Here is a 26886-nt window from a genome sequence, read left to right as displayed (position 1 = left end):
TACTTTCCCCTTCACCCCAGTGTAGTTGATTTTTGTTTGATCACATCTATTGTTTCATCAGTGGAGGAAGATCCAGGTGAGCTTCCTCTGCTCATGTATTTTTTTCTGCAATTTAAAACCTTTGAGAGTTGCCTATAAATGTTGAGAGTTTAAGTGGTTTATCTAAAATCACATACACAGTATAAAGTGGAGAATTTGAACCCAGCTCTCCCTTACTCCAAGGCCATCTCGCTAAACCACTACTCTGTAATGGCACTGTTTTTTTAAGTAATAATTTTTAAAACATCAGCAGAATCAAATTTGCATCTTTGGGGACTTCCCCACTCTTAGCTTATGGTCATATGACAAACCTTTTTTACTTTGAATTTCTTTTGAAAAAAGAAATATAGAATTCAACTGGAAAAATGAGCAAATGGCTTAAACTTAATAGAAATGAAAAACTGACATATTAAACCCCAAAAAGCTACTTCTAGAATTTTCATTGTTCTTTTTTTTTCTTTCTAAACAACAAATAGGTCTGATTAAAGAAGAATTTGACATTAAAATGAATGAGAGCATGTATCTTGGTAATTTCCATATATACACACTAATGTGCCCTCAGTGTTCATTCATTAATTCACTCCTAAATATCAGCTATGGTCAATAAGTTTATTTCTTTTGAGCAGATTTCTTTTAAGCTCTGTTTTTAATTTATGCAGATGTCCAATCCGGAACCTCTAATACATGTTATATATTCATTATTTAGTTGGTATTTATTCCTCCTCCTGTAGCATATCAGGCATGAAAGATTAATCCCGTAAACCTTCCTTCCTACTCTCCTGCTTCCTCCATGTCTTCAGGGCATGTCTTTATTTCTCTGAATGAAGAATATAGTGTTCATTGAGGGTAATAATTTACTCGGCTCATCTGTGCATCCTACGCCCAAGGAGCTCTTCGGTAGCCAACTGCAGAGGCCCTAATTCATCTGCTCTGTTTCCTGAATGGATGATGGGGAATAGATGGAAACAAGGGCCCCGGAAGCTTCCTGGGGCCAAGGTCCAGTCCTCCCCATGGCTTTGTTGATTACACAAGCAATGACATTGTAATCCAGCAGTAGTGCAGATCGGCTGCCCTCAAACAACAAACACCAGAAAAATCTGCAGACAATAATGAATCATGTGTCTGACTCAGGGCTGGACCAGAAATTGCTTGGAAGTCCAAAGCCAGTTGAGACAATATATTGGGCTTGTGGGAGTCTAGAAAAGCAGATTTCTTGCCCTTCCTGGGCTTGACCATTTTCTAAATAAATTTACTCTTCTCTTGATAGTCCACCGACTGCTTGGAACCCCTCAATTATCTGGACTCTTCCTTCCTAGAAACTACTAAATTCCTGGGGGGCTACTTTCCCATAGGCTCACCTGCCTAGGAAGCCAGAGGTGGGAAGCCAGTGGGAGGTACAAGCTGGAGATCATGTTCTTCAATCATTCAATCAACAAATATTTATTAAGTGCCTATTATGTGCTCGGGACATAAGGACAAAGAAGGAAAAAATCACCCACTGCAAGAATCACACATTCTAATGTAGGACATTAAATATGTGCATTTAAATATGTGTGTTTGTATGTGTATGTACCTATACACATGTATGTATGGCTATATGTGCACATGTATAGATGCAAATGCACACATATAAATATATTAAGAGAATAAATACAAATATACACAAAGTGGTTCACTGTGAGGCAGTTCTCTACTAGCAGCAATGCAAGGATCCAGAGCAAGGCTGAGGGACTGATGAGGAAGAAAACCAGCCACATTCAGAGGAAGAACTGTGGGAGGAGAAACACAGAAGAAAAACAACTGCTTGATCACATGGGCTGATGGAGATAGTATTGGGGACATAGACACTAAATGATAACTCTAGTCCAACTATCAATAATATGGAATTAGCTCTTAATAGATAAATAATAAATAGGAATTAGAAGCAAAATGAATCTACACAGATGGCACATCCAGAAATGTATGTGTGACCTCTCTGTCAGGAAATGAGTTAAATACTTCATCACTGGTGTCATGTTTCAAATTCTTTTTCAGATCAAGAAACTGAGGCTCAGAGAGGACGTGTGACTTTCCCAAAGAAAATTTTAAAACATTTTAATCTAGGTCTCTTTTGTGGTTGTAGAATCAGTTTTTGTTCAACAGAATACATTCATAAACAAGGTGAAAGGTAGAAAAATTCTAAACATTTGTTAATTAACCAACCTAGAGTTTTGAAACCTAGCTCTCACTCCCAAGACTTCCCTGAAGTGCAGCTTCACATGATACTGGGCTTTTTGATCTTGAAGAACAAAACCAATCTGATTTATAGAAATCTAAAGTGGGATGGATGGTTATTTGAATGGAAAAGAAGTGGGAGGACTTTGAAAGGAGAAATCGAAAGTTAGATGATTCTTTCAAAGGAGAAATCAAAAGTGGGATAGTATTTTGAATGGCCAAGTCCAAAATGATGTGGCTTTTTGAATAAAATCAAAAGTAGGATGGATAGCTTTTTGAGTGGAGTTATAAAATTGAGATGACTTTTTGAATGGAGAAACTTAAATGGGAGGATTTTGAATGGAAAAATTCAAAAGTGGGATGGTTTTTTACTTTGTTCATTTAAAAATCTTTACTTTTGTCATATGACACTTTCTGTCTTTGAATTAATACTGTGTATTGGTTCCAAGGTAGAAGAGTGGTAAGGAATAGGCAATGGGAGGTTGTCACTTGCCTATGATCACACAGTTAGGAAGTGTTTGAGGTCAGATTTGAACTCAGGACTTCTTGTCTCTAGGCCTGGCTCTAAAAGTGAGAATTTTTCAAATGGAGAAATCAAAAGTGGGATGATATTTTGAATGCCCAAATCAAAAGCATTGTGGTTTTTTAAAATGAAGAAATAAAAAATGGCATGGCTATCTGAATGGAGAAATCCAAAGTGGGATCATTTTAAATGGAGAAATCAAAAGTAGGACGGTGTTTTGAATGGCAAAATCCAAAGTAATAGGATTTTTTTAATGGAGAAATTAAAAAATGAGTTTTTTGAATGGAGAAATCAAAAGTAGGATGATATTCTGAATATCAAAATCCAAAGTGATGTGGCTTTTTAAATGGATGATGTCTTTTCTAATGCAGAGCGGAGTAAGATCATGAGTCAGAGGGAATCTGTAAACATGAGACTCTGCTAATAACAATAACAGCTCAAATACAGAGCAGTCTTTATTGAGATGTGGAGTGGAAAGTCTGATTGTCCATGTTTGTCTTGTTTGCTTAGTCCCAGATGCAGTATTAGTAATCATGGCTGGAAACATCAGTTTCACATGCAAAGGACAATGATGTGAGGGTGAATAGTGAAGCCACAGATGCTGCCCCCCATAGATAAGCTTGTGAGGGGTGTCTAGGAGACACCATCTGGAAAACAGGGTTATGTCTCATAATATGATCTGTTTTATGAAACAAAAATCAAGACTAAATACAAAAACATTTTCTTTTATTTGCTGCCCTATGGCATCAGTGGAAGAATATTATCATTTGCAAAAGTTTGGTTTTCAGGTTCTGTGACTTAAACATGGCTGCCTTACTAGAATAAAAGCTCCTTGAGAGAAGGAATTATGTTTTTGCCTTTCTTTGAATCCTCAGTGTTTGGCACATTGGAAAATGCTAGTTGACTTTCCAGTATATATGTATTTTAAAAGATGAGCTTTCTCTCAGGAAATGACTTGGAACTGAGAAAAAAATGACAGTTTCTCAAAAATAATCTGGGATTACAGTCGTCCTCCTGTTCAATTAAAGGCCTAGTTAATTGTCCATTTATAGTGCCTAAGATTTATGTGTTTATGCATTAATTCAATGACTTGACCAACCACTTGCATATGATAGGTTAGACAATAGTCATTTTTCATCCATCTGACTTTTCTCATGTGGATTGTTAAACTCATCTTGTAGAAGTCATCATAGCTCTCATTTAGGAAGTCTGTGTTACTCTAATGTTTGACACAATGAGCAAAAGATCATTTGGATCCAATCTGGAAGATGCCACCACTTCTTGAATCCCTCTTTTATTAATCCTCTAAGATATGACAAGCATCTTTGGGAAGTACTTCTTGGCATTATGCCTAGAGTGCTAGTCAAAGACTTATCAATGTTCAAAGTCATACGGCAAAATGGTCAACAGCCAATGGTTAAACAGCGTGAGAGAAGAAGGATTGCCCTTCAGAAATAGTCCAAGCAGCTGGAGAGCAATGTAAATTAACAGATCAACAAGAAGGTGTATAAAGCACCTTGAGTTCAAAAATAAAAATGACTAGTGACATCTAGGTGACTCAAGAGATTGAGAACCAGGCCTAGAGACAGGAGGTCCTGGGTTCAAATCTGGCCTCATACTTATCTTAGCTGTGTGACCCTGGGAAAGCCACTTAAACCCCATTGCCTAGCCTTACTGCTCTTCTATTTTGGAGCTGATACTTGTTATCAATTCCAAAACAGAAGGTAGAAGCTTAAAAGATCTTTTTTAAATAAAAGGACAACTGAGTCAGCTAATTTGGACCTTATACTTTTTAGTAACAGAAGCACAAGTTTGAAGGATCTCAGGGGCCATCTGGTCTTCTAAACTCAACACCAGAGAGTCCCAGTCAGTTTTCCTTATCAGTTTTTTGACCCTTTTGCCCTTTGTAGTACTATTCAATATGAAAGGAAATAAATCAGTGATTCCCAAAGTGGGCGCCACCGCCCCTTGGTGGGTGCTGCAGTGATCCAGGAGGGCAGATGGCCACTGGTGCATTTATCTTTTCTATTAATTGCTATTAAATTTTTTCTAAAAAAATTTAATTTCCAGGGGGCTAAGTAATATTTTTTTCTGGAAAGGGGGCAGTAGGCCAAAAAAGTTTGGGAACCACTGAAATAAATTCTATAGTGTACCATAATATGCCCATAAGGAAGGAAATAAGTAGACTAAGTAACTTTCCAAATCCAAAAGTACACCAATTTTTTTTTAAACAATTGGTTGGATGACAATAGTTATATTATTCTCTTGGTATAGTTTCTAGTTTTTTCCTAGAACTTTTAGAATTTTCTAGAATTTCTAGAATTTTTCAAGAGAATAGTATAACTATTTACCAAAGGTCCCCTCTACTCCCTTGACAAGCTTTTTGTACCTTTCCTTTAGGTTGGAACTATTGCCATACACAAGAGGTATCCCCACAATGGTATACCGAACAGGCTGTCTTCTAGCCTCTTCTTGAAGGGTTCAAAAGGGGGAGAACTTACCACTTGATCTCCTCTTTTTAAAAAGCCCTTACATTCTGACTTAGAATCAATACTAAGTATTGGTTCCAAGGCAGAAGAGCAGTAAGGACTAGGCAATGGGGGTTTAGTGACTTGCCCAGGGTCACAGAGCTAGGAAGTGTTTGATTTGAAACCAGAACCTCCTTTCTCCAGGCATGGCATTCTATCCATTGTACCAACTATCTGCCTCTTTCTCACTGACTACATTTATTCAAGTTTATTTATCTTTCAAGGTCCAATTTGACCTCTATCTTCTCCAAAAAACCTTCCCTGGCCACTCCAGTCCCCAGTAACTTCTGAACTGCTGCAACATTTGGTGTTTGGTATTTCTCTCTATGACTGTATTTCTCCTTTGAGCAACAGGGAATTTGGGCTCCAGATAGAACTTTTTGGAGTAGTGTCTTCATAAGACTGGAGGAAAGCCAAGTAAGTGGCTCAGTGGATAGAGAGCCAAGCCTGGAGATGGGAGATCTTAGGTTCAAATCTGGTCTCAGATACTTCCTAGCTGTGTGACCCTGGGCAAGTCACTTAACTCCCATTGCCTAGCCCTTACTTATTGCAAAGTCAATATGGAAACTCTTCCTTCTCCTATCCACTCAGACAATGATCTGCCCTAAGGAGCATGCTACTTAGTTTCCTCAGTATTCTCTACCTTAAGTGGGGTTAATAAAGAGGATAAAAACAATTTTTTCAAGCCTCTTCCACCTTGGAACAAATACTTAGTATTGATTGTAAAACAGAAGGTAAGGGTTAAAAAAAGAAACCTCAAGGAATAAGCCAATTGTGAGTGCCATTGGAGGCTTACATGCTTTGGGAATAATGGTTTTTTACCCAAGGATTTCTGATTTTTTATTTTCTTACTTCGTGGTATCCACCTCTGCTTTCCATGTCTTACTTTTGTTTTGGGGATTGGGGAGCAATAATCAAATTGACACTATCATGGCTCCCAGAAAATGATGACAATCAGGGGTTCAGTGGCTGTCCTGATCTTCCCCATCACCACCTAGAACACAATTCTCTTTTCTGGTCTCCTACTTCTCTATTAGAGTATGTGATCCTTAAGGGAAGAGATGGTTCCCATTTTTTTCTTTTATGTCCCCAACACTAAGTGCAGAGCTTGGCAGACAGAATATTGATATTGCATATAAATTTGTTCATTGCTTTATTGAGTCATAAAGTGCCAAGTTTAGGGAAAAGCTTCTAAATCAATTTAGATGGGATATAGAATGGATAAAAAGGAAAAGTATGAAATAGATCTGGAAAGAGATGAGATAATGGATGTATAAGAGCAAAAGCGTTATGTGGATAGGGCACTGGACCTGGGATCAGGAAAACCTGGATTCAAATTCCACCTCAGATACTTACTAGATGTATGGCCCTGGGAAAAGACACAACTTCTCTGTACCTCAGTTTCTTTTTCTATAAAAATAAGGCATTAGATTGAATGATTTTTAAGATCCCTTCCAGTTCTTTGTTAAAGGATGAACAAAATAGGTGGAGCTTAAAAGAAATGGGAAGAAAGGATCACATAACTTTAAAGTGTTACATAAATATTAGTTATTGTTATGATAAGCACCCATGGCACCGGGATCAAAGGGCTGGATTTGGGGTCAGGAAGAGCAGGGCCCAAATCCTATTAACTAACCATGTCATCCTGGGCAGGTTACTTACCTTCACTGAGATTTTCTTTCCTTATCTATATCAAATGAAGATTAATACTTGTAGTACCCAGCTGACCAGGGGTGCTAAGAGGCTCACATGAAGTATTACCTACAAAGTATTATACAAATGCCAGTTATTATGATTCTAGGAAATGGTAAGGGATCATAACTCCATAATGCATGGCCATTCATCCAAAAGGCTTTGGAAAATACTCTGCCCTTTGGTTTGGCAGCATGAAAATTTGCCGGCCTCCTTCAAAGTCATCTAACCTTGTTAGTGAGTCATAGTGCCATGGAGAATAGACTCATAGAGCTGGAAAGTGGACTAGAAACTTCGAAGATCATCTGGGAGGTCACCCCATCAAACTAGATAACTTGAGGCAGAATCTAAATTTTGAAAAATAATTTTTTTAGCTCACAAAATGAAACATCCATCGGCCACTTAAAGCTAATGGTCCAAAGTATCCTTCAGATGCAATTTTCTCTGGTATTTCTGATAAACTTCCCTCTATGTCCACAAGTCTGAGAAAGCAAATGAATATCCAGGTTAAGCTAAAGAGATGTGTAGGAGAAATATATTTTCATATGAATACATATGAATGTCATGTAAAATGGCTAGAGCCACATCTGGCTCAAGCTGAGTGAGAAGTGAAAAGTTGGGCATTAAGGCTTGGGCAGTCATGCCTGGCAGGCTGCTGTGACAAGGAATGGAAAAGAAGCTGATACCCTCCTTGGGGTCTGGGATGGCAGCCTACTGACTGACTTCTGAAATGGTCAACAGCTACCAAGGTCATTGGGTCAATCCCTCTATAGGGCTTGAAATGGAAAGAGAGATATTAAATGATGGGAGGAAAATGCTAACTGGGAGAGAGAATTGTGAGCATATTTTGATAAAGATTTATTTGTTCTTATCAGTAAATAATCCTGACCACAAGAACTGAGTTGAGTGACATTGAATTTCCTAATTGATAGTGTAATTAAAATTATGACTAATTTGTTAAATACAACAAACACAAAAATTAAAAAATCATTTAAGGGCCCAATGGTAATTAAATATTGACAAATAATTGAATGATTAAATATTAAATAAATGTTAAATATCTAACAACTTTCCTTCATCTAAGGAATTAAATATAAGCAATGGTCCCTTCAGTGACTCCTTTTTATTATCTCTTTTATAGATAAGACTTATAATATGGTCTGAGTGCTTCTTTTTTTCTTTCTTAAAACCCTTACCTTCTTTCTTAGAATCAATTCTAAGTATTGGTTGAAAGGCAGAAGAGCAGTAAAGATCAGGCAATTGGAGTTGTGACTTGCCCAAGTCACACAGCTAGAAGTATCTGAGGTCAGATTTGAACCCAGGATCTCCTATCTCTAGTCCTGGCTCTGTATCTACTGAATCACCTAGCTGCCCTGAGAGCTTCTGATTTAATATTGATACTGATTTTTAAAAGAGCAACATTATGGAGAATGCCTTCTTTTATGTATTCAAGAATGATGAAAAGGCTTGTTTGAGGCTACTCAGTCTCTGTTGTTAGTGTTCCCTTCCTCTGAAGGTGGGTCCAAGTCTGGACATTTTGCCAAAAGACATGAACCAGGAGTTCTTTGGACAGTGCAGAACCAAGGTGATATGTAACAAAAGTCCTTCAAACTGCTGTATGTTGTGGTGATATTAAATACTAGCCTCCCAAGAGAGTATAACTAGTTATAAGTCAAGGCACCAAATTCCATTTTTCTAGAAATAAAAGCTGTGAGTATTTCATGTGTGGAAAATAAATACCTGTCCCATACTTTATTTACATTATAAATTAAGTACCTTTTTGTTTCTCATCTTGAAGGGATCTGGTATTAGCAAAAACTTTAGCCTTGGGCCATTTTCCCAGAAACATTTTAATGGAGAGTTAGTGAGTCAAAAAAATATGAGAAAAGAGAACTTAGCAGCCCTGTTCCTATTAAAGGCCAGGCCAGAAAATGATAGAACAGTAGTCTGCCCTTGCAAGACCATGCTTAGAGGATTCCGTTCAATTCTGGTTGTGATAGTTTAGGAAAGGCACCAGAAAGCTGGAGTGTGTCCAGAGAAGGGGAGAGAAGACGATGAGAACATATGAAACCATACCATGTAAAGTCCACTCACAACTCATGAGATCTGGAAATGTTTCACTTGGAGAAGAGAAGGGCTGCAGGGAATTATAGAAAGATGGTTACTGTCTTCAAATATTTGAAGGACTTTCATAGAAAAGAAAGATTAGATTTCTTTCTTTTCTTTTCTTTTTTTTTGGACACAGAGGGCAAAGCTTGGACCCAAGACTTTTCCAGGTAAAAGTCTCATGGAGGTAGATTTTGGATGAATATAAAGAAAATCCTCTTGACAAAAATAGAGTGGATCACTTTGCAAGGTCAAGGATTCCCTTTCAATGCTGGCCTGGCAGTCCATATTTTAGGTGAACTTTGGAATATATCACCTTTGGGGTTTCTTCCAGTTTCAAGAATCTTCTATTAGAGAAGTTTCCCAATTTTCTTTTTTTTTATAATTTGGTGTATTTCAACAACAGAAAGAAGAATTAACATATTTATTAATTAGGGTTCTTTTCTACCATGTTAAGTCTATGTGTTTGTTTAAACTGTTGATGGCAAACCTATGACACACATGTCAGCACTGACACATGTAGCCATTTTTGATGACACGTGGCCGCATGCAGCCACATACAGAGAAGTCTGGGGTCGCATGCCAAGGATGAAACATTTGCTGTCGTGTAGTGTAGACACTCTGTACATTATAGATGACCATTCTACCTATATTGATTTACCTATTTTGATTTATTAAATACAGTTATATTTTACAATTATACATTTTTGCTATTTCAACTACAAATATTGTGAAATTATGAGTTTTTTCTCGAAGTGACACAACACCTGCCTTATGCTCAGTTTTATGACATTTTGGCACACCAAGCTCAAAAGGTTGCCCATCACTGATTTAAACTATGCTTTTCCACCATTCTTGCCATTGTTAGGGTTCCTTGCAAGTGAGAATTTATTTGAATTTCTCAGTTCCCTTACTTCTCTAGACCCTTTTTTTTTTCATCTTTCAAATAAGAAGGTTGGGCTAGTTCTTCTCCAAAGTCCCTCGTACCTTGGGAATTGCAAAAATATGTGTCTGGAAGGATCAGAGACAATCATTTTTTTTTATAGAGGCCCAGAAAAAGAAGGAATAGAGTTTCACCAGCCAATATATTTATCTTTCTTTATGGTAGCGTAAACAAAATTCAACGTTCATGAATTTGCTTATTTCCCTCCCACAACATTGTCCCTAACCATCCTCGGTCTTTGACTCTAACAAGTTACAAAGCAAAAACACATCCATACTTTCAAACAAACATACAGTCACACACATACTCCTCTTTAGCTAAACCAAGGGCTCTTTATTTTTCTGTTATGGACCTTGTTAGCAATCCTATGAAATTTATAGACCCCATCTCAAAATCATGTTTTTAAATATGTAAAATAAAATATAATTACCTCAAACCTCAATTATTTGAAAAAGGGTTTTTTTTAGTTATTAAAAAAAAAAGTTCATGGACCTTAAGTTTAGGAACTCCTGAGTTCAGTAGTAAGAATATTGGTTATTTGGAGTGTTGTTCTGCCATTTTACTAGTTATATTTTCTTTTGAGATCATCCAAGTATACTCTTGATTTTTCTTTTATTACTTTCTATCTCCTAGTTCTAATATTAAATAACCTAATGGATTTGGTATCTCTGCAATATTGACACTCCATTCAGTGACAAGAGACAGCACTCCATCTATTTCTAGTCATTCCATGTAGACTCTAGTCCTTATCCTTCCATAGGTGGTCCATCCAACATTTTAGGGGCTGTTCTCACTCCCACTTGACATCACAAGAATACTATTATAATATGCAATCTTTTAGTTTATCTTCTTTTCTACTCAGCCATTTCTTTGTGACTCTTTTTGCTCCAGTCTTCCTTTGCAAGTCTTTTATTCTGCTGTGGTTCAGACTTCTCACACCTACAATGTACCTCTTCATTGTATTTCAGTTAATAATGATTTCTCCTTCTTTGGAGGCTGTAGACTTCTGGTTCAAAGCTCTTGAAATACAGTTGTTCTATTATCTTCCAGCTTTGGAGCATTTTAAAATTAGTATCTTTTAGATGAAAGTAGCTGTTTACAGAAACACCTCAGAAATATGTGTTATAAGTAGTTAATAAAAATGTTTTGTCCTACATCCTTTAACCCCTACTGACTGGATCAAGATCAATGGCAAGTTTTGAAGACGAAATACTATTTCTATGTATCCATGAAAATAATAACAATCACAACCAGATCTGAAAATATAGACACCAAAAACAGCCAAGAAAATCAAAACCCAGGGAAAGAGTTTTCAAAATTGTGTAACAATACCTTATTGAGTTCAGCAAATAGCATTGCATACTGAGTCAAGTTCAGATTCTGCCTGGCATTGAAGATCCTTCAGGATTTGTCCTACCCTACTTTCCACACCATATCTTGCTTCCCTATATGTGCTCTAATCTTGAGCTAATATTGACAATACACCACTCCTTATTACCACAAGCCAGAAGACAAAATAAGTGGCTTAATTGGCCATACATTTAGCCATTTAGTTGTCAAGTCTGCACATTTCTATCTCTATAACATCTCTTCAATCCAACATCTCAAGTCCCAAGTCTCTCTCCCTCCAAACCATTCTCCACACAGCTGCCAATTGCCCATATCACTCTCTTACTCAATAAATTCCAATACTTATCTATTACCTATAATATTACCTATTATAGATATATAGTTATCTATATCTATATCTAAAGAGAGAGAGAGAGAGAGAGAGAGAAGAGAGAGAGAGATAAATTCCTCTGATGCTTACAGTCTTCCACAACTTAGCTAAAATCTGTCTTTCCAAACTTATTCCACATAACTCTCCTTCATGTTTTCTATAAAACTGGTCTTCTTAACCAATGCAACCAAAATTAGAAGGGAAGCAACAAATTGGTAAAAAAATCTTTATAACAAAAACCTCTGACAAAGGTCTAATTACTCAAATATATAAGGAGCTAAATTAATTGTACAAAAAATCAAGTCATTCCCCAATTGATAAATGGGCAAGGGACATGAGTAGGCAGTTTTCAGATAAAAAAAATCAAAAGTATCCATAAGCACATGAAAAAGTGTTATAAATCTCTTATAATTAGAGAAATGCAAATCAAAACAACTCTGAGGTACCACCTCACACCTAGCAGATTGGCTAACATGACAGAAAAGGAAAGTAATAAATGTTGTAAGGGATGTGGTAAAATTGGGACATTAATGCATTGCTGGTGGAGTTGTGAATTGATCCAACCATTCAGGAAGGCAATTTAGAATTATGCAAAAAAGTTGTTAAAAGACTGCCTGCCCTTTGATCCAGCCATACCACTGCTGGGTTTGTACCCCCAAAGAGATAATAAGGAAAAGACTTGTACAAAAATATGTATAGCTAAGCTCTTTGTGGTGGCAAAAAATTGGAAAATGAGGGTATGCCCTTCTATTGGGGAATGGCTGAACAAATTGTGGTATCTGTTGGTGATGGAATACTATTGTGCTAAAAGGAATCATGAACCGGAGGAATTCCATGTGAACTGAAAAGACCTCCAGGAATTGATGCAGAGTGAAAGGAGCAGAACCAGAAGAACATTATATATGGAGACGGATACACAGTGGCAAAATCGAACATAACAGACTTCTCTACTAGCAGCAATGCAAGACAATTCTGAGGGTCTTATAAGAAAGAACACTATCCATATCCAGAGAAAGAACTGTGGGAGTAGAAACAGAAGAAAAATATCTACTTGATCACATGGGTTGATGGATATATAATTAGGGATGTAGACTCTAAGCAATCACCCTAATGCAAATATTAATAATGTGGAAATAGGTCTTGATCAATGATACATGTAAAACCTAGTGGAATTGCTCTTTGGCTACAGGAAGGAGGTGGGAGGAGGGGAAAGAAAGAACATGACTCATGTAACCATGGAAACATATTCTAAATAAATAAATAAAAATTAAAAATTAAAAACTGGTCTTCTTACTATTCTTTATATATTATATACTTCATTTCCAGTCCCCATGCCTCTTTCCTTTCTTCCTTTTCCTTCTCCCTCATTATCTGTTGAATATATGTGTTGTTATTGTTGATCAGTTGTGTCCAGCTCTTTGTAATTCCATCTGAGGTTTTCTTGGCAAAGATTCTGGTTTGCCATTTCCTTTTCCAGCTCATTTGACAGATGAGGAAACTGAGGCAACCAGGGTTAAGTGACTTGCCTAGAGACACAGTTAGAAAGTGTGTGAGGCCAGATTTGAACTCAGGAAGAAGAACCATCTTCCTGACTCTAAGCCCAGAGTTCTATGCACTGCAGGACCTAGCTGCCCACATATAATAGACACTTATAAATGATTATTCCCTTTCTTCCCTTGCCAGATCTAAATCAAGGAGTCTATTAATGTTTATGTAAAGTTTTCCTCTGTGAGAGAGAAAGCTTAGCTGTTAGCTCTTTTTTATGGAGGAGAAAACAGAACATAGTAATCACTAATAATCACTTATATAGAACTTTGAGATTTGTGAATGACTTTACAAATATAATCTCAATTCTATTATCACAAAACCCCTAATAGGAAGGGACTATCATTATCATCCCCCTTTTCAGAGAGAAAACCAGAAGCAGATAGAAGTAATGACTTGCCAGGACACATTCAGATAGTGTCTGAGGCTAGATTTGAACTCAAGTCTTCTTAGTTTAAGACCCTGTGATCTATTCACTATGCTATTCCTAGGAATAGCTAGGAATTTTTGTTCCTTGGGGCAATGACACAAATAGCACCAATATCTTCTGTTGGAGGGGAGGTTGGTAGGAGGAGAAAGAAAGGGACTGAGCAGGGAAGAATGTCTAGCCTTTAATCTGATAGTTTCTTATCAGATATCTAAGAATTCTTGAAAACTAGGTGCTAAGCTATCTTGTTTTTAAGTTCCTAAGAGAAGGTATGCACAACTCCTTCCAATTCTATTGCAGTCCAAATTTTTCACCCTGGTGCAAAAACCTAGTCATCTTGCCCTAGTTTTGACTATGAGGACATGGAGATTATGTAGCTTGCTCAGGGTCAGAGAACTAGTAAAGGTCTAAGCCTAGAATAAAACCAAAGTTGTGGGCCCTGAAGTCCTGTCTTTTTCCATTACTGATCATCTGTGATGTGGGACTGGACATTCAACTATCCAGATAGCTCCACTTAGAGATGCACTTTCTTCTAAATGGACACTCAAGGCACATGTCAAACCACTGACTATGAATGAAACCAATCAGCTTCCCAGAAAGTCCTCATTCTCGAGTCCTCCAGCAAGCAGCACCCTGGAAAGTTTCCTTTTCTTCTGGCACACCATTGAAATGGAGACCGGATGGAATCAGGGTAAAGGGATCTGATTTCTAACCAGGTAAAGGGAGAATCACTTGTCCTGGGTCATGGACTAAGAGGATTTGGTAAATCCAACAGGTGTTTTTCCCCACTGAGGACACATGCTTAGGCAGAGAGCAGCCCTGCTGAGCAAAGCCATGTTCTTGTCCCAAATTTTCCAAGTCGAATGTTGGACTCACAAATTTAGTCGTTTATCTTCATACCTAAATGGAATTAAAATCGTACCATGTAGTCAGGTGGCTGAAGTGAAAGAGAAACTATTAATTCCATATATTATCACAAGATATTCATGACCATATTGCATTCAGTGATAGATTACAATATTTTCTATTTATATGATGCTTTAAGGCTTGCAAAATACTTTGTACATGTTATTACCTCATTTGTTCTGAGAAAGTGCATGACCGACAAAATGATCCAAGCATTAGAGGAGGTAATGAGAAGTGTAATGAAACTGTAATGAGGAAGACTTGGGTTCAAATCCTGTCTCTGAAACTTAATTTTGTGCAACCAAGGGCAAATCTCTTAATCTGTCTGAGCCTCAGGTTCCTCAGTGAGAAAATGGAGGTCATAATTCTTATGGTACTACTTCATAGGTTTTGCTGTGACATACATATTTTTAATGCAAATCATATCACCTCCATTAGAATATAAGGTGCTTAGGAGACAACTAGGTGGCTCAATAGATAGAGCAGTATACCTGGCCTCACACACTTCCTAGCTGGGTGACCCTGGGCAAAACACTCAACCCTGATTGTCTAGCCCTTACCATCTTCTGCTTTGAAACCAATACATAATAATTGAGTCTAAGATGGAAGGGAAGGAAGGAAGGAAGGAAGGAAGAAGGAAGGAAGGAAGGAAGGAAGGAAGGAAGGAAGGAAGGAAGGAAGGAAGGAAGGAAGGAAGGAAGGAAGGAAGTTTTTTTGGTCATTTGTTTTCCAGATATGGGTTGAAATAGCTAGTCACTGAGCCCCCTTCCACTCTAACATTCTGTGATTCTATAGTTAGACTAATCTTGCTTGTCCCCAGAGAGAAGAACCAGCCCTGCCCAAGCAGTGTGACCTAGTGGAAAGAATGATAGAGTTGGCATCAGAGAACTCTTGAGCCTAAATTCTGCCTCTTTCAGCTGTGGCAGGGCAAGTCAGGGCTCCTGAGTTCAGATCCTGAGTTTACAATTTATTACCTAAGAGATCTTGTACATGATATGGACTCTCTCTGCAGCTCTGTCATTCCATCTGTAAAATGAAGAATGAACTAAATGGGCTTCTAAAGACCCTTCAAGTTCTAATTCTACAAGCCTATGATATTATATGCTAAATATCTAAGGCCTTCGATTCATCATCTGCTTAATGACCTCTAAGGTCCATTACCACTGTTAAATCCTTCAGTCAAAATTAGCATCCTAATGGATGACAGTTTAAACCCTTATCCCTTACCTTCTGTCTTAGAATATAAATTAAGTATTCTAAGGTAGAAGAGCCAGAAGGACTAGGCAATGGGGGTTAAGTAACTTGCCCAGGGTCACACAGCTAGGATGTGTCTTAAGCCAGATTTTAACCCAGTTATCCAATCTGCCTAGCTCTCTATCTACTGAGCTACCCAGCTGCCCCCAAAAGGGACATTTTTTAAGCAAGGAGTTGGAGAAAATAGTTCCTAAGTCCTCTTGCAATCCTCCTGTTCTGTGACTTCATGAAGTAAAACACTTCTAGAGCCACGGTAGAGGCTTTGTATTTTATGTTCTCTGGGCCCTGGGTCTCCTGCTATTTCCTGTTTCTTTCTCCCTTGTTGCAGTCAAATTTCTCATAATGTTTTGACAGGTGAAACTGCTGGAAAAGATTTTTAAAAAAACAAGCCAAAAAAAAAAACAAAAAACCTGAAAACAAACTACCACCTTTGCCTCCTCACCCAGTTCATTGTCTCCCTCCCTTTCCTCCTCCTTCTAAAGCAAATAGACCAGAAATTCCTCTGGATCCCCAGCAAAAGAGCAGAACTGGAGAACAGAACTCAAGGGAGAATAGAGAAATATTTGTCCTCCATGCAGGAAGTTTTGTTTCAGTCTCCAAGTTGCCCACCTTTTCTCCACCCTCCACCCTGACCTCCCCCCATTGAGAGCTGTTGGATACTCCAGGCTTCTGCCAGCAACAACATGTCCCAGCAAGAGGGCCAGCTCTTAAATTTACACACACACTTGGTGGAAACATAGACAACTGTGATTTTTTGGAAAGTATGTTGTATTGCATTGCAGGAAGAGAAGTCTGGCCTTTGGCCTTCAGCTTCTCTGTACAAGGGCTCCATTTTTTAACCATGAGCAACACTTTGGGAGGATACCATGAAAACCAGGCTGGAAAGGAGGTATTCTGAGTATATACACCAGAGGCTTTTCCTTCTGTGGAATATCCACTGCTAAGCTCAACATCCCTCATGAAAATTCTATATCTATGCTTCATTGTAGCCTTACTCAGTTCTTAATCTAGAGTCCTGGGTTCAAATCTGGCCTCTGATCCTTCATAGCTGTGTGACCCTGGGCAGGTCACTGAATCCCAAATGCCTAGACCTTACCACTCTTCTGCCTTGGATACAATATACAGTATTGTATTTTTAATTTTAAAAATCTTTAAATGTTAACTTAAAATATTATTTTTATTTATTCATTAATTTCAATTTTATTAAATACTAATTTCTAATTTAAATATTATTTTCATTTAAATATCAAAACTAAAGTATTTGGATAACAATATTTCTTTTTTTTTTTTTAACCCTTACCTTCCATCTTGGAGTCAATACTATGTATTGGCTCCAAGGCAAAAGAGCGGTAAAGGTAGGCAATGGAGGTCAAGTGACTTGCCCAGGGTCACACAGCTAGGAAGTGGCTGAGGTCAGATTTGAACCTAGGACCTCTCATGTCTAGGTCTGGCTCTCAATCCACTGAGCCACCCAGCTGCCCCTCAGGTAACAGTATTTCAATGGACTCCATTTCTTTTGTAATTTAAAAACTCTGCATTGAGATAGGGTACATAAGGCTTCATCAGACTGACCACCTAAGGGATTCATGATCCTCCAAATGCCAAGAAGTCCTACTTGCTGTGTCATGGAGGATACCTCTGGGACCTTGGAAGCCAGGCCACTGGAGCATTATGGGGATTTGGAGTCAAAGTGACAGGAGAGAAGGTTTTACCTCAGTAGAAAGAACAAAGAAAAAGATCCTAATGATTCCAGATGTCTTTTTTAAACCTTACCTTCTAAGTCTTGATTGATTGATGACACATGTTAAAAACCAGTGGAAATGTGCATTGGCTATGGGGGGGGGGGGGAGTGAAGAGGAAAGTAAAAACATGAATCATGTAACTATGGAAATTTTTTTTAAAAAAATAAAATATTTAAATCTAAAAATAAAATAAAACCTTCTGTCTTAGAATCAATACTGTAGCAGAAGAGTGGTAAGGGCTAGACAGTGGGGGTTTGGTGACTTGTCCAGGGTTACACAGCTAGGAAGTGTCTGAGAACAGATTTGAACCTAAAACCTCCCATCTCCAGGCCTGGCTTTCAATCCACTGAGTCACCCAGTTGTCTTCTCCAGCTGTCTTAAAATGAATTGGATTCCTTCAGAAGGTAATGCATTCCCTGTTCATTAAAAGAAAGCAAAAACAAGATGTTTTTCTCTTGGAGACTAGCACACCAGGTAGATCTGCAAGGACATGAACTTTGAGGTCTCTTCCAAATCTGGTGGCATGGAAGAAAAGTAGACTTTGAGTCAGAAGTCCTACTCTCAACTCCTTGCTTCAACATTTACTATCTATGAGACCCTGGATGGTGGAGACACTTAACCTCTTGAAGCCTCAGTTTTCCTCATCAATAAATTTGAGGTGATAATAATGATGATGATGATGACTAACATGTATATGTGCCAGGCATTGTGCTAAGTGCTTTACAATTTTTATCTCATTTGATTCTCACAACAACCCTTGGAGGTAGGGTGCTTTTTATTAGTCCATTTTATAGATGTGGGAATGGCGAGACAAACAGAGGTTAAGTGGATTGTCCAGGGTCAAACAGAAAATAAATGTCTATGGATGGATTTGAACTCAGATCTTCCTGACTCCGTGTCAGGAATTCTACTACCCTATATGCCTCAACGAGTCATTATGAGAAAGATAATCTGTAAACCTTAAAACTTGAGGTAACTTAGTATTTCAATGACCTTGGACAAGTCACTCAATTTCCCCAGGCCTCACTTTCCTCATGTGTAAAATGAAGGAGTACAATTAGGTATCCCCTAAGGTCCCTCCCAGTCCTAAATCTATGATCCTTGGCCTCTGAAGACAAATCCTCTTTCTTCAAATTTTTACTTATGGACATCCTTGCCTTCAAGACCTAGTCAACAGCAAAAGAGTTGTCAGACAAGTGGGAAGTCCTAACACAGAGCTGGAGCTGACCAGTGCTGAAGTGCTTGACAAAGGAAGGCTCAGAATGAGCCCCAGACTTGAAGGACCCCAACACTGAATGTCTACAAACATTTACTAAGCACTAATTATAGGCACTTTGAGCTTTTTCAGCCTGGGAGTGAGTACAGCTACCAGGGATCTGCTTACAAGGCAGATTCCTTTTCAACGTAGTCATTCCAACAGCATTAAATTAATTCAATGTTTACTGCTTGCCAGGCATTGTGCTAAGGTGCAAAAGAGACAGAGAATGACAAAAATAGTCCCACCCTGAAGGATCTCACATTCTAATGAAGGAGACAACCTGCAAACAGCTATATACCTACAAGAGATATTCAGAGTGGATAAAAAGTCATCTAAGACCTACATAAAATCACGAAGAGTGAAATAAGCAGAACCAAGAGAACATTATACACAACAGAAATATTGCTTAACGAATGACTTGCATGAGGCCACCTCTAGAGAAAGAACTGATAAATAGAAATAAGTAAGACATATTTTATATACACATATCTTTTTGTCAAATTCTGACTTTTCTAATGAGGGAGGGGATTACCTTGTATTTTAATATACCAAATACATTTTTTCAAAAAGGAAAAATAATCTGAGAAAGATACACGCCAGAAGAGAGAGTTTTGGAAAATGCCTCTTGCAGAAAACAGTATTTGAGCTGAGTCTAGAAAGAAGCCAAAGAGGATGGTTCAAAGAGACCTTACAGCCTGTCATCCCAAAAAGGAAAAAAATCAAGGGAAAGATAAGCAAGAAGGAGACACCTTCTCCCAATTCTACTACGACATTTCTCCATTTCATCCTGAGTTTGCTTCAGAATGTTGAGTCATATCATTATTGCAATTGCCTCTTGCCATCCCTAATCTGTGTCAGGCCCCCAAGGAAAGCATAGCAGTGGTTTCTATTCCACTGATGAGAGGGTCAAGAAGAAAGAGGCAATGCTTCAGGGCAAACTTGAGTAAGTGCCCTGTCTGCAACCAGAAAATGGTTTGCAGCCAAACACACAGTTATCATTAACTCTGACTGCGGTCATCATTCCAGCTTTGCATTGAATCTATTTTGACTAAGAATATTGTCCTCAGAAACACTGCAATTTCCTGCAGAGACTGCAAATCAGCAGTTGTGCCTGAAATCCTACATGGCCATTATCCTTCCGCTGAGCCTGAAGACAGGATGTCATTGCGAACTGGGAGGTTGCCTTTATTTAGTGTCTGCCTTCTGGCTGAGCAATAATGCGAGGAAATTAGATACACAGCCCTCAGAGCAGGGATTGGACCTTCTCTGATAGGTCTTGGAGAGGTTGAACAAACTGCTCTGAGATAGGAAGGTAATAAAATTTAACTAGCCATGAGAAGGCCTCTTGCCACCTGCCAGAACCATGAGGATAACTTCCAGACCAGAGTCTAGAATCTTCTTTTTTCAGTCCAACACCTTCCTTGTGTACAGAGCTGGTCAAATCATCCCTTTGCCCAAAGCTCTTCAATGAGTCTCTATTATTAACCCAATAAAGTTCCCATTCCTTCCCTCAGTGTTCAGGACCTCCCCAATCTGTGGCTGCTCCACCTTTCTAGTCTTATTTCATTGTGCTCCTTCTACAAATTCTAACAGAATTAAAACTGGAGATATTTGAGAATGGGGATCAGAAATGAGAGAGAGGATGGGGAGGAGAGAGAAGGTCACAGCAAGGGATGTGTAATGAATGTGAACAAATTATGTGCATGTATAAATACACATTAATATTCATATTTTAATGCCAGAAAATTCTGTTCTCAGAAGCATTATAATAATAATAGCTTGAAATTATATAGTGCTTTAAGGTTTGAAAAGCATTTACAAATATTTTCTCATTTGATCTTCACAACAACCCTGGGAGGTAGATGCTATTATATTGTCCATTTTACATCTGAAGTCATGGCAGTTGGAGGAAAATTGACTTGCCCAGGGTCAAATAGCTAATAAAGGTCTGAGGGAAGATTTGAACTCAGATTTTCCTGACTCCAAGACCAAATCTAGCATTCTATCCAGAAAAAGAGACAGAGACAGAGATACAGGGAGACACAGAAAGAGAGAGAGAGTTCCTCAGTCAATAAATATTTAGTGCTACGATGGTATCTGCTAGGGATACAAAGAAAGGGAAAACATTATGCCTGCCCTCAAGGAGCTTAGATTCTATCTTGAGAAAACAACACATACAAGGGAGATGGAGAGAGAAAGAGGAAGGAGAAGGCAGAAGAGAGCAGGGATGCTGGAGAGAAAGGACTTTTTTTTTAACCCTTACCTTCTCTTAACATCAATAAAAGTATTGGTTCCAAGTCAGAAGAGTAGCAAGGGCTAGGCAATCACAATAATATGACTTACCCAGGATTACACAGCTAGGAAGTGTCTGAGGCCAGATTTGAACCCACTACCTCCAACTCCAGGCCTGGCTCTCTATCCACTGAGCCACCTAGCTGCCCTTGATTAAAAGATTCTACACCACTTAGGCAGCTAAATGGTACATGAGTATAAGGTTCTGCTTGGTGTCAAAATATGAGGTCAAAACTAGACTCAAACATTTATTAGTTGTGTGACTCTGGAAAAGTCATTTAACCTCTGTTTGCCTCAGTTTCCTTAATGAAAACAGTTTAATATAATACTTCTTACCTCATAGGGGTTGTTATGAGGATCAAATCGGATAATATTTGTAAAGCTCTTAACCCAGCATGTGTCACATAAATGTCCTCTATATTTTTTTTTCAAATGATCCCTTCTCTAATGATGGAAGAATAGGGAAGGAGGGAGATACCTGGGAACTTTGATGTAGCAAGCAAACAAAGTAATTAACTTAAAAAAAAACATTCTCCCTCTTCTGACATAGCTGATCTAGACACAAACATACATACCTATGTATGCACTTGCTGCCTGAGTGTCTGTACACACACATATATACCAACAGATGCATTTGCTACCAGAATAACACAGAATTATAGGCTTACATGATTAAAAAGAATCTTAGCCACCAATCTTCCTGCCAGATAGACAGAGTCTAACTAAGCCATATGAGAAAGAGAAGACTAGACTCTAGCCTATTTTGAAAAAGGTCTATTCAACCTTCCATTAATAAGCATTTATTAATCTCCCACTGGGAACCAGGCACTGTGCTAAATACTGGGGACACAAAGATTAAAACAGAAGAATGCTTATCCTGAGAGAATTTACAGAGTATCTGGAACAACAACACTTGCAAAGCAAACACAAATAAATAGAGAGTAACTGGGAGATGGAAGGAGCTCTAGCATCTTGCAGGAATTGAGTCAGGGTGGGGATCAGGAAGCCACGAATGCAAGGGGATGTTTCAGCTGAACCCTGAAGGGAGAAAAGGAATTCTAAGAGACTGAGACAAGGAAGGAATACATTCCAGACATGAGAAAGCTTGAGTAAAGGCATGTTGATGGGAAAGGAAGCATTTTTGCAAAGAATGTTATGACTCTGACCATCAATAAATCCTTCCTTAATCCCTCAATTTGAGAATCCAGTGGGAGAAGGTGGGGTAGACTAAGAAGATGAGTAGCTGGAGAGAGAGACAGAGGGGATTCAGAATTATCACACTGTGGGTGGGGTTCAGACTCTATAGTCTCTAATTTTTCTGGAATGCAGTCTTCTTAAACAATGATTATAGATACAAAACATGCACTTGAAGTGGATGGAAATGTCATTAATTATGAGACAAAAAATCCTACAGGCTAAATTATCCCTTCAAGTAAACACATGTAGCTCCCATGGAAATGAATAGGTGCCACTTTCAGGTAGGCTGAGAAGAGAACCCGACTCCATGGGCTTAAAAGGCTCATAACACTGGCATCCACACTGGTCATTAAGAGATTCATTTAGAAAAGACCAGAGATGGAAGCTATCCAGAAGAAATGAAGTAATATCCATTCTCCCACCACCACCAATAAAAGGCCTTGAGATTAAAATTCATTTTCTCTTTGGCTTTGAGGATGCCAAGGAACACCTAAGGGTATAGGATAATGCAAGGGATTCTTTTCTTCCTACCTCCTTTCCTTTCCTCCCTCCCTTTTTCTCTTCTTCCATTCTTCCCTTCTCCCTTCCTCTCTCTCTCTCTCCTTCCTTTCCTTCCTTCTTTCCTCCCTTCCTTCTTTCCTCCCTTCCTTCTTTCCTGATATGTGATCACACGGATATAGATGTTCCTTCAAATGTTGCAAATTTCAATCCATCCCTGCCTCTGCACCCTATGTAAGGCTATAAAGCACCCCTTGTGTGACAGTATAACCCCTCTACACACACACACACACACACACACACACACACACACACACACACACACACACATACACACACAATGCTTATCCATGTCCTCTCATAAATGCATTATGGGGGGCTATCCAAGGTGCTGGAAATTTTCCTTCATTTATCTGGACTTAGCATACTCCCTAGGGCTCTGGACTGATTAAAATGTAATTTAATAAATAAAAATACAATAGAGCCTAGATAATGTCAGTATGTGGTTTTCTAAATCAGTATTTTATCTAAGGCAGGGATCCTTATAGATGGTTCAGTGGCACCTTTCAGCTTGGGTTTGACACCACTGTCCCATCTCACCAAGCTGCCTTTTAGTCAAATACAGTTGTTTCCAGGAGAAATGTTAGGTGGAGAAATAAACCCAAGATACTTGATAATAATTGAAAAGCCTCCAGAATTGAACTTGGATCCATATGAATCAAAGGATCTAGTCATGGGCAATGAGTTAGTTCCTAGTCTCCAGATGCTCTGTTTCAGTAAGCTGTATATCACAACCTATAATTGCCTTCCAGTCTCTCTAACCCCTTCCTTTGTGGTCAAGCTTCATTGGCATGGAAGGCAAGGTTTAAAGGTCATTGGTGGTATAAGGTAGGAGTCCTTAACCACAGCAGTTTGGATTTTAGTTGACACTGGCTAAGTTCTTCTAACTCTCAGAATAAAGAACATTTCCTCTCTTCCTAGAACTAAGATGAAAGCTCAAAGATCAGATTTGAGGCAAACTTTTCCTGAGTACCAATTTTTAGTCTATTTCAGCTTTGAGCTGATGATGAAAATGTTCCTATACAGGAATATTCAAGTACTTGAAAATGACCCAATTACTTGTAGGCAGCTGCATTTAAAAATCTTAGCTTTGCTAATGATGCTGAATCATCCCTGCTGATTGAGTCTCCTTTTCCCCTTTCCTAGGCAATTTGCAACAAGGCATCTAACAACTGATGTTTGACTAATCTTCCATTATTTGCATTGCTTCTTGAACCCATGTACCTGCCCAACAGTCCTCTAAAACTTTTCTTATGACCTGAGATAATAGACTTATAGCCGAAGGCAATCTAGTCCAGCTCTTTCATTTGGCAGATGAGGAAATCAAGTCCTAAGAAAGTTAGATAAGTTTTCTGATGTCCCACATAATGTAAGCATCAGAGATCTCCAAGCCTATTTTAATAAAACATAATCTCTAGATCTAGATGGAATGGCTTCAGTTCTTTCAAGGACCAGTCTAAGAACATTCAGAAAGGCTAATGACTAGGTTGACCATAGAGTGATTGGGTATTTGGTCATTCTCTTTTTTCTTAAATTTTCTTTTCTTTTTCCTTGCAATTACATGTAAAAAGGGTTTCCAATATTTTTCTTTCCTTTTTTAGAAAAATTTTTCATGGTTACATGATTCATGTTCTTACTTTCCCCTTCACCTCCCTCAAATGTCCCCCCCATAGCCAACGTGCATTTCCACTGGTTTTAACATGGGCCATCAATCGAGACCTATTTCCATATTATTGATAGTTGCATTGGTGTGGTCGTTTCAAGTCTACATCCCCAATCATGTCAGCACCAACCCATGTGTTTAAGAAGTTGTTTTTCTTCTGTGTTTCCACTCCTGTAGTTCTTCCTCTGAATGTGGGTAGTGTTCTTTTCCATAAATCCCTCAGAATTGTCCTGGATCCTTGCATTGCTGCTAGTACAGAAGTCCATTACATTTTATTTTACCACAGTGTATCATTCTCTGTGTACAACGTTCTTCTGGCTCTGCTCCTTTCATTCTGCATCAGTTCCTGGAGGTCTTTCCAGTTCACATGGAATTCCTCCAGTTTATTATTCCTTTGAGGACAATAGTATTCCACCACCAGCCTATACCACAATTTGTTCAGCAATTCCCCAATTGAAGGGCATATCCTTGTTTTCCAGTTTTTTTCCACCACAAAGAGCATGGTTATAAATATTTTTGTACAAGTCTTTTTTCCTTATGATCTCTTTGGGGTAAAAACCCAGCAATGGTATTCCAATATTTTTCAAAGACTTTTGAATTTCAAATTCTCTCCCTCCATCACTCCCCACCCCAATATTCCTTGAAATGGTAAGCAGTTTCATATAGATATTGCATGTATAATCATGTAAAATGTTTTTTTAATCCTTTTGTGGAAAGAAACTGAAATGGAAAAAATTTAAGAAAGTGCTTTGATCTAGATCCAGACTCAGTTCCTTTTCTCTAGAATTAGCATTTTTCATCATGGGTCCTTTGGGATAGTTTTGGATCACCATATTGCTAAGAATATCTGTTATTCACAATTGTTCATTGTAAAGTATTCCTGTACAATGTTTTCCTGGTTCTGCTTATTTCACTCTGCTTCAGTTCATGCAAGTCTTTCCAGGTTTTTCTGAGCTTGTCATTTCCTATAGCACAATAGTATTCCATTATAATCATATGACTTAGCTATTATCCCATGCAAAACTCCCCTAGTCTTGGAATTAATACTATCAGTTCCAAGACAGAAAAGCAGTAAGTGCCAGGCAATTAGGGTTAAGTGACTTGTCCAGGGTCACATAACTAATATATATCTGAAGTTGGATTTAACCCTGGACATCCCATTTCCAGGCCTGACTATCTACTGAGCAACCTAGCTGCCCCAGCCTCCCTATGTCTTCACAAAGTCCCATGCTTTATAATTCTTTTAACTAATTTTCTAGTAGAATGAAAATGAGTTTTGTCTCATCTTTACATTTGTATTCCTGGTGCTTAGCACAGTGTCTAGGCATTTACTAAGTGCTTAATAAATTTCTCTCAGTCAATAAACATTTATTAAGTGCTTTTAAGACCCTGTGTTAAGGACTAAGTACTTGCTTACTGTGTCTGGGAGAAGGGAGGGAAGAGAAGGATGAAGACATTTTGGATCTTATATATTTGGAACACATATGATGAAAAGTATTATTATATGTAATTGGGGAAATAAAATATCTAAAAGATGAAAATGAAATGAAATGAATAATGAAAATCACAGGTCCATGTCCTCGAGGAGCTCATATTCTAATAGGGGAGACAACATTCAAATAACTATGCTTATAAAATATATACACAATGGAAGCTAATCTCAGAGGGAAGGCCAGCAGTGGGGCAGGTCAGTGGGACCTCCTGAAGAAGAGAGGATTTGCTTGTTGACAAGTTGATTGATTGGATGATTCCTTCCTTTATTCCTTCTTTCCTTCCTTCTTTCCTTTATCCGTGAATAATTCATAAAATTCATTCAATAAGAAATTCATGACCCCAGTGTAGGGAACATAGAGTATGTGGACACAGAGTGAGCATGCTTAATCCATGTTGAATAACTGATTGATTGGTTGTCTTCAGCAAGTCAAATCAACTACAACCCCACTACAATGAGATTTGATGTAGACTGTTTGATCTTTAAAAACCTCCTGCAAAAAAAAAAATAGTGGAAATGAAAAAGAAATTCAAGTGAATATTTTGCAACCCTAATGAGCTTATGTGGGAGGGTGTGGGTGGTGCTTGACTTGGCCTTATCTTAAATGATGAAACCTGTAGTTACAACATGGCACAGGCAAATGTGGAATTCTCACTTAGCAACAGCCAACTTTGACTGATGGGGATTTATCCACTTCTATGGTCTGAGTAGACTACATTTTTGAAAGCTCCTCTCTCTCTCTCTCTCTCTCTCTCTCTCTCTCTCTCTCTCTCTCTCTCTCTCTCTC

Source organism: Gracilinanus agilis, chromosome 5, assembly GCF_016433145.1.
Source record: "Gracilinanus agilis isolate LMUSP501 chromosome 5, AgileGrace, whole genome shotgun sequence".
Classification (NCBI taxonomy): Eukaryota; Metazoa; Chordata; class Mammalia; order Didelphimorphia; family Didelphidae; genus Gracilinanus; species Gracilinanus agilis.
Note: the sequence above shows the minus strand (reverse complement) of the source record.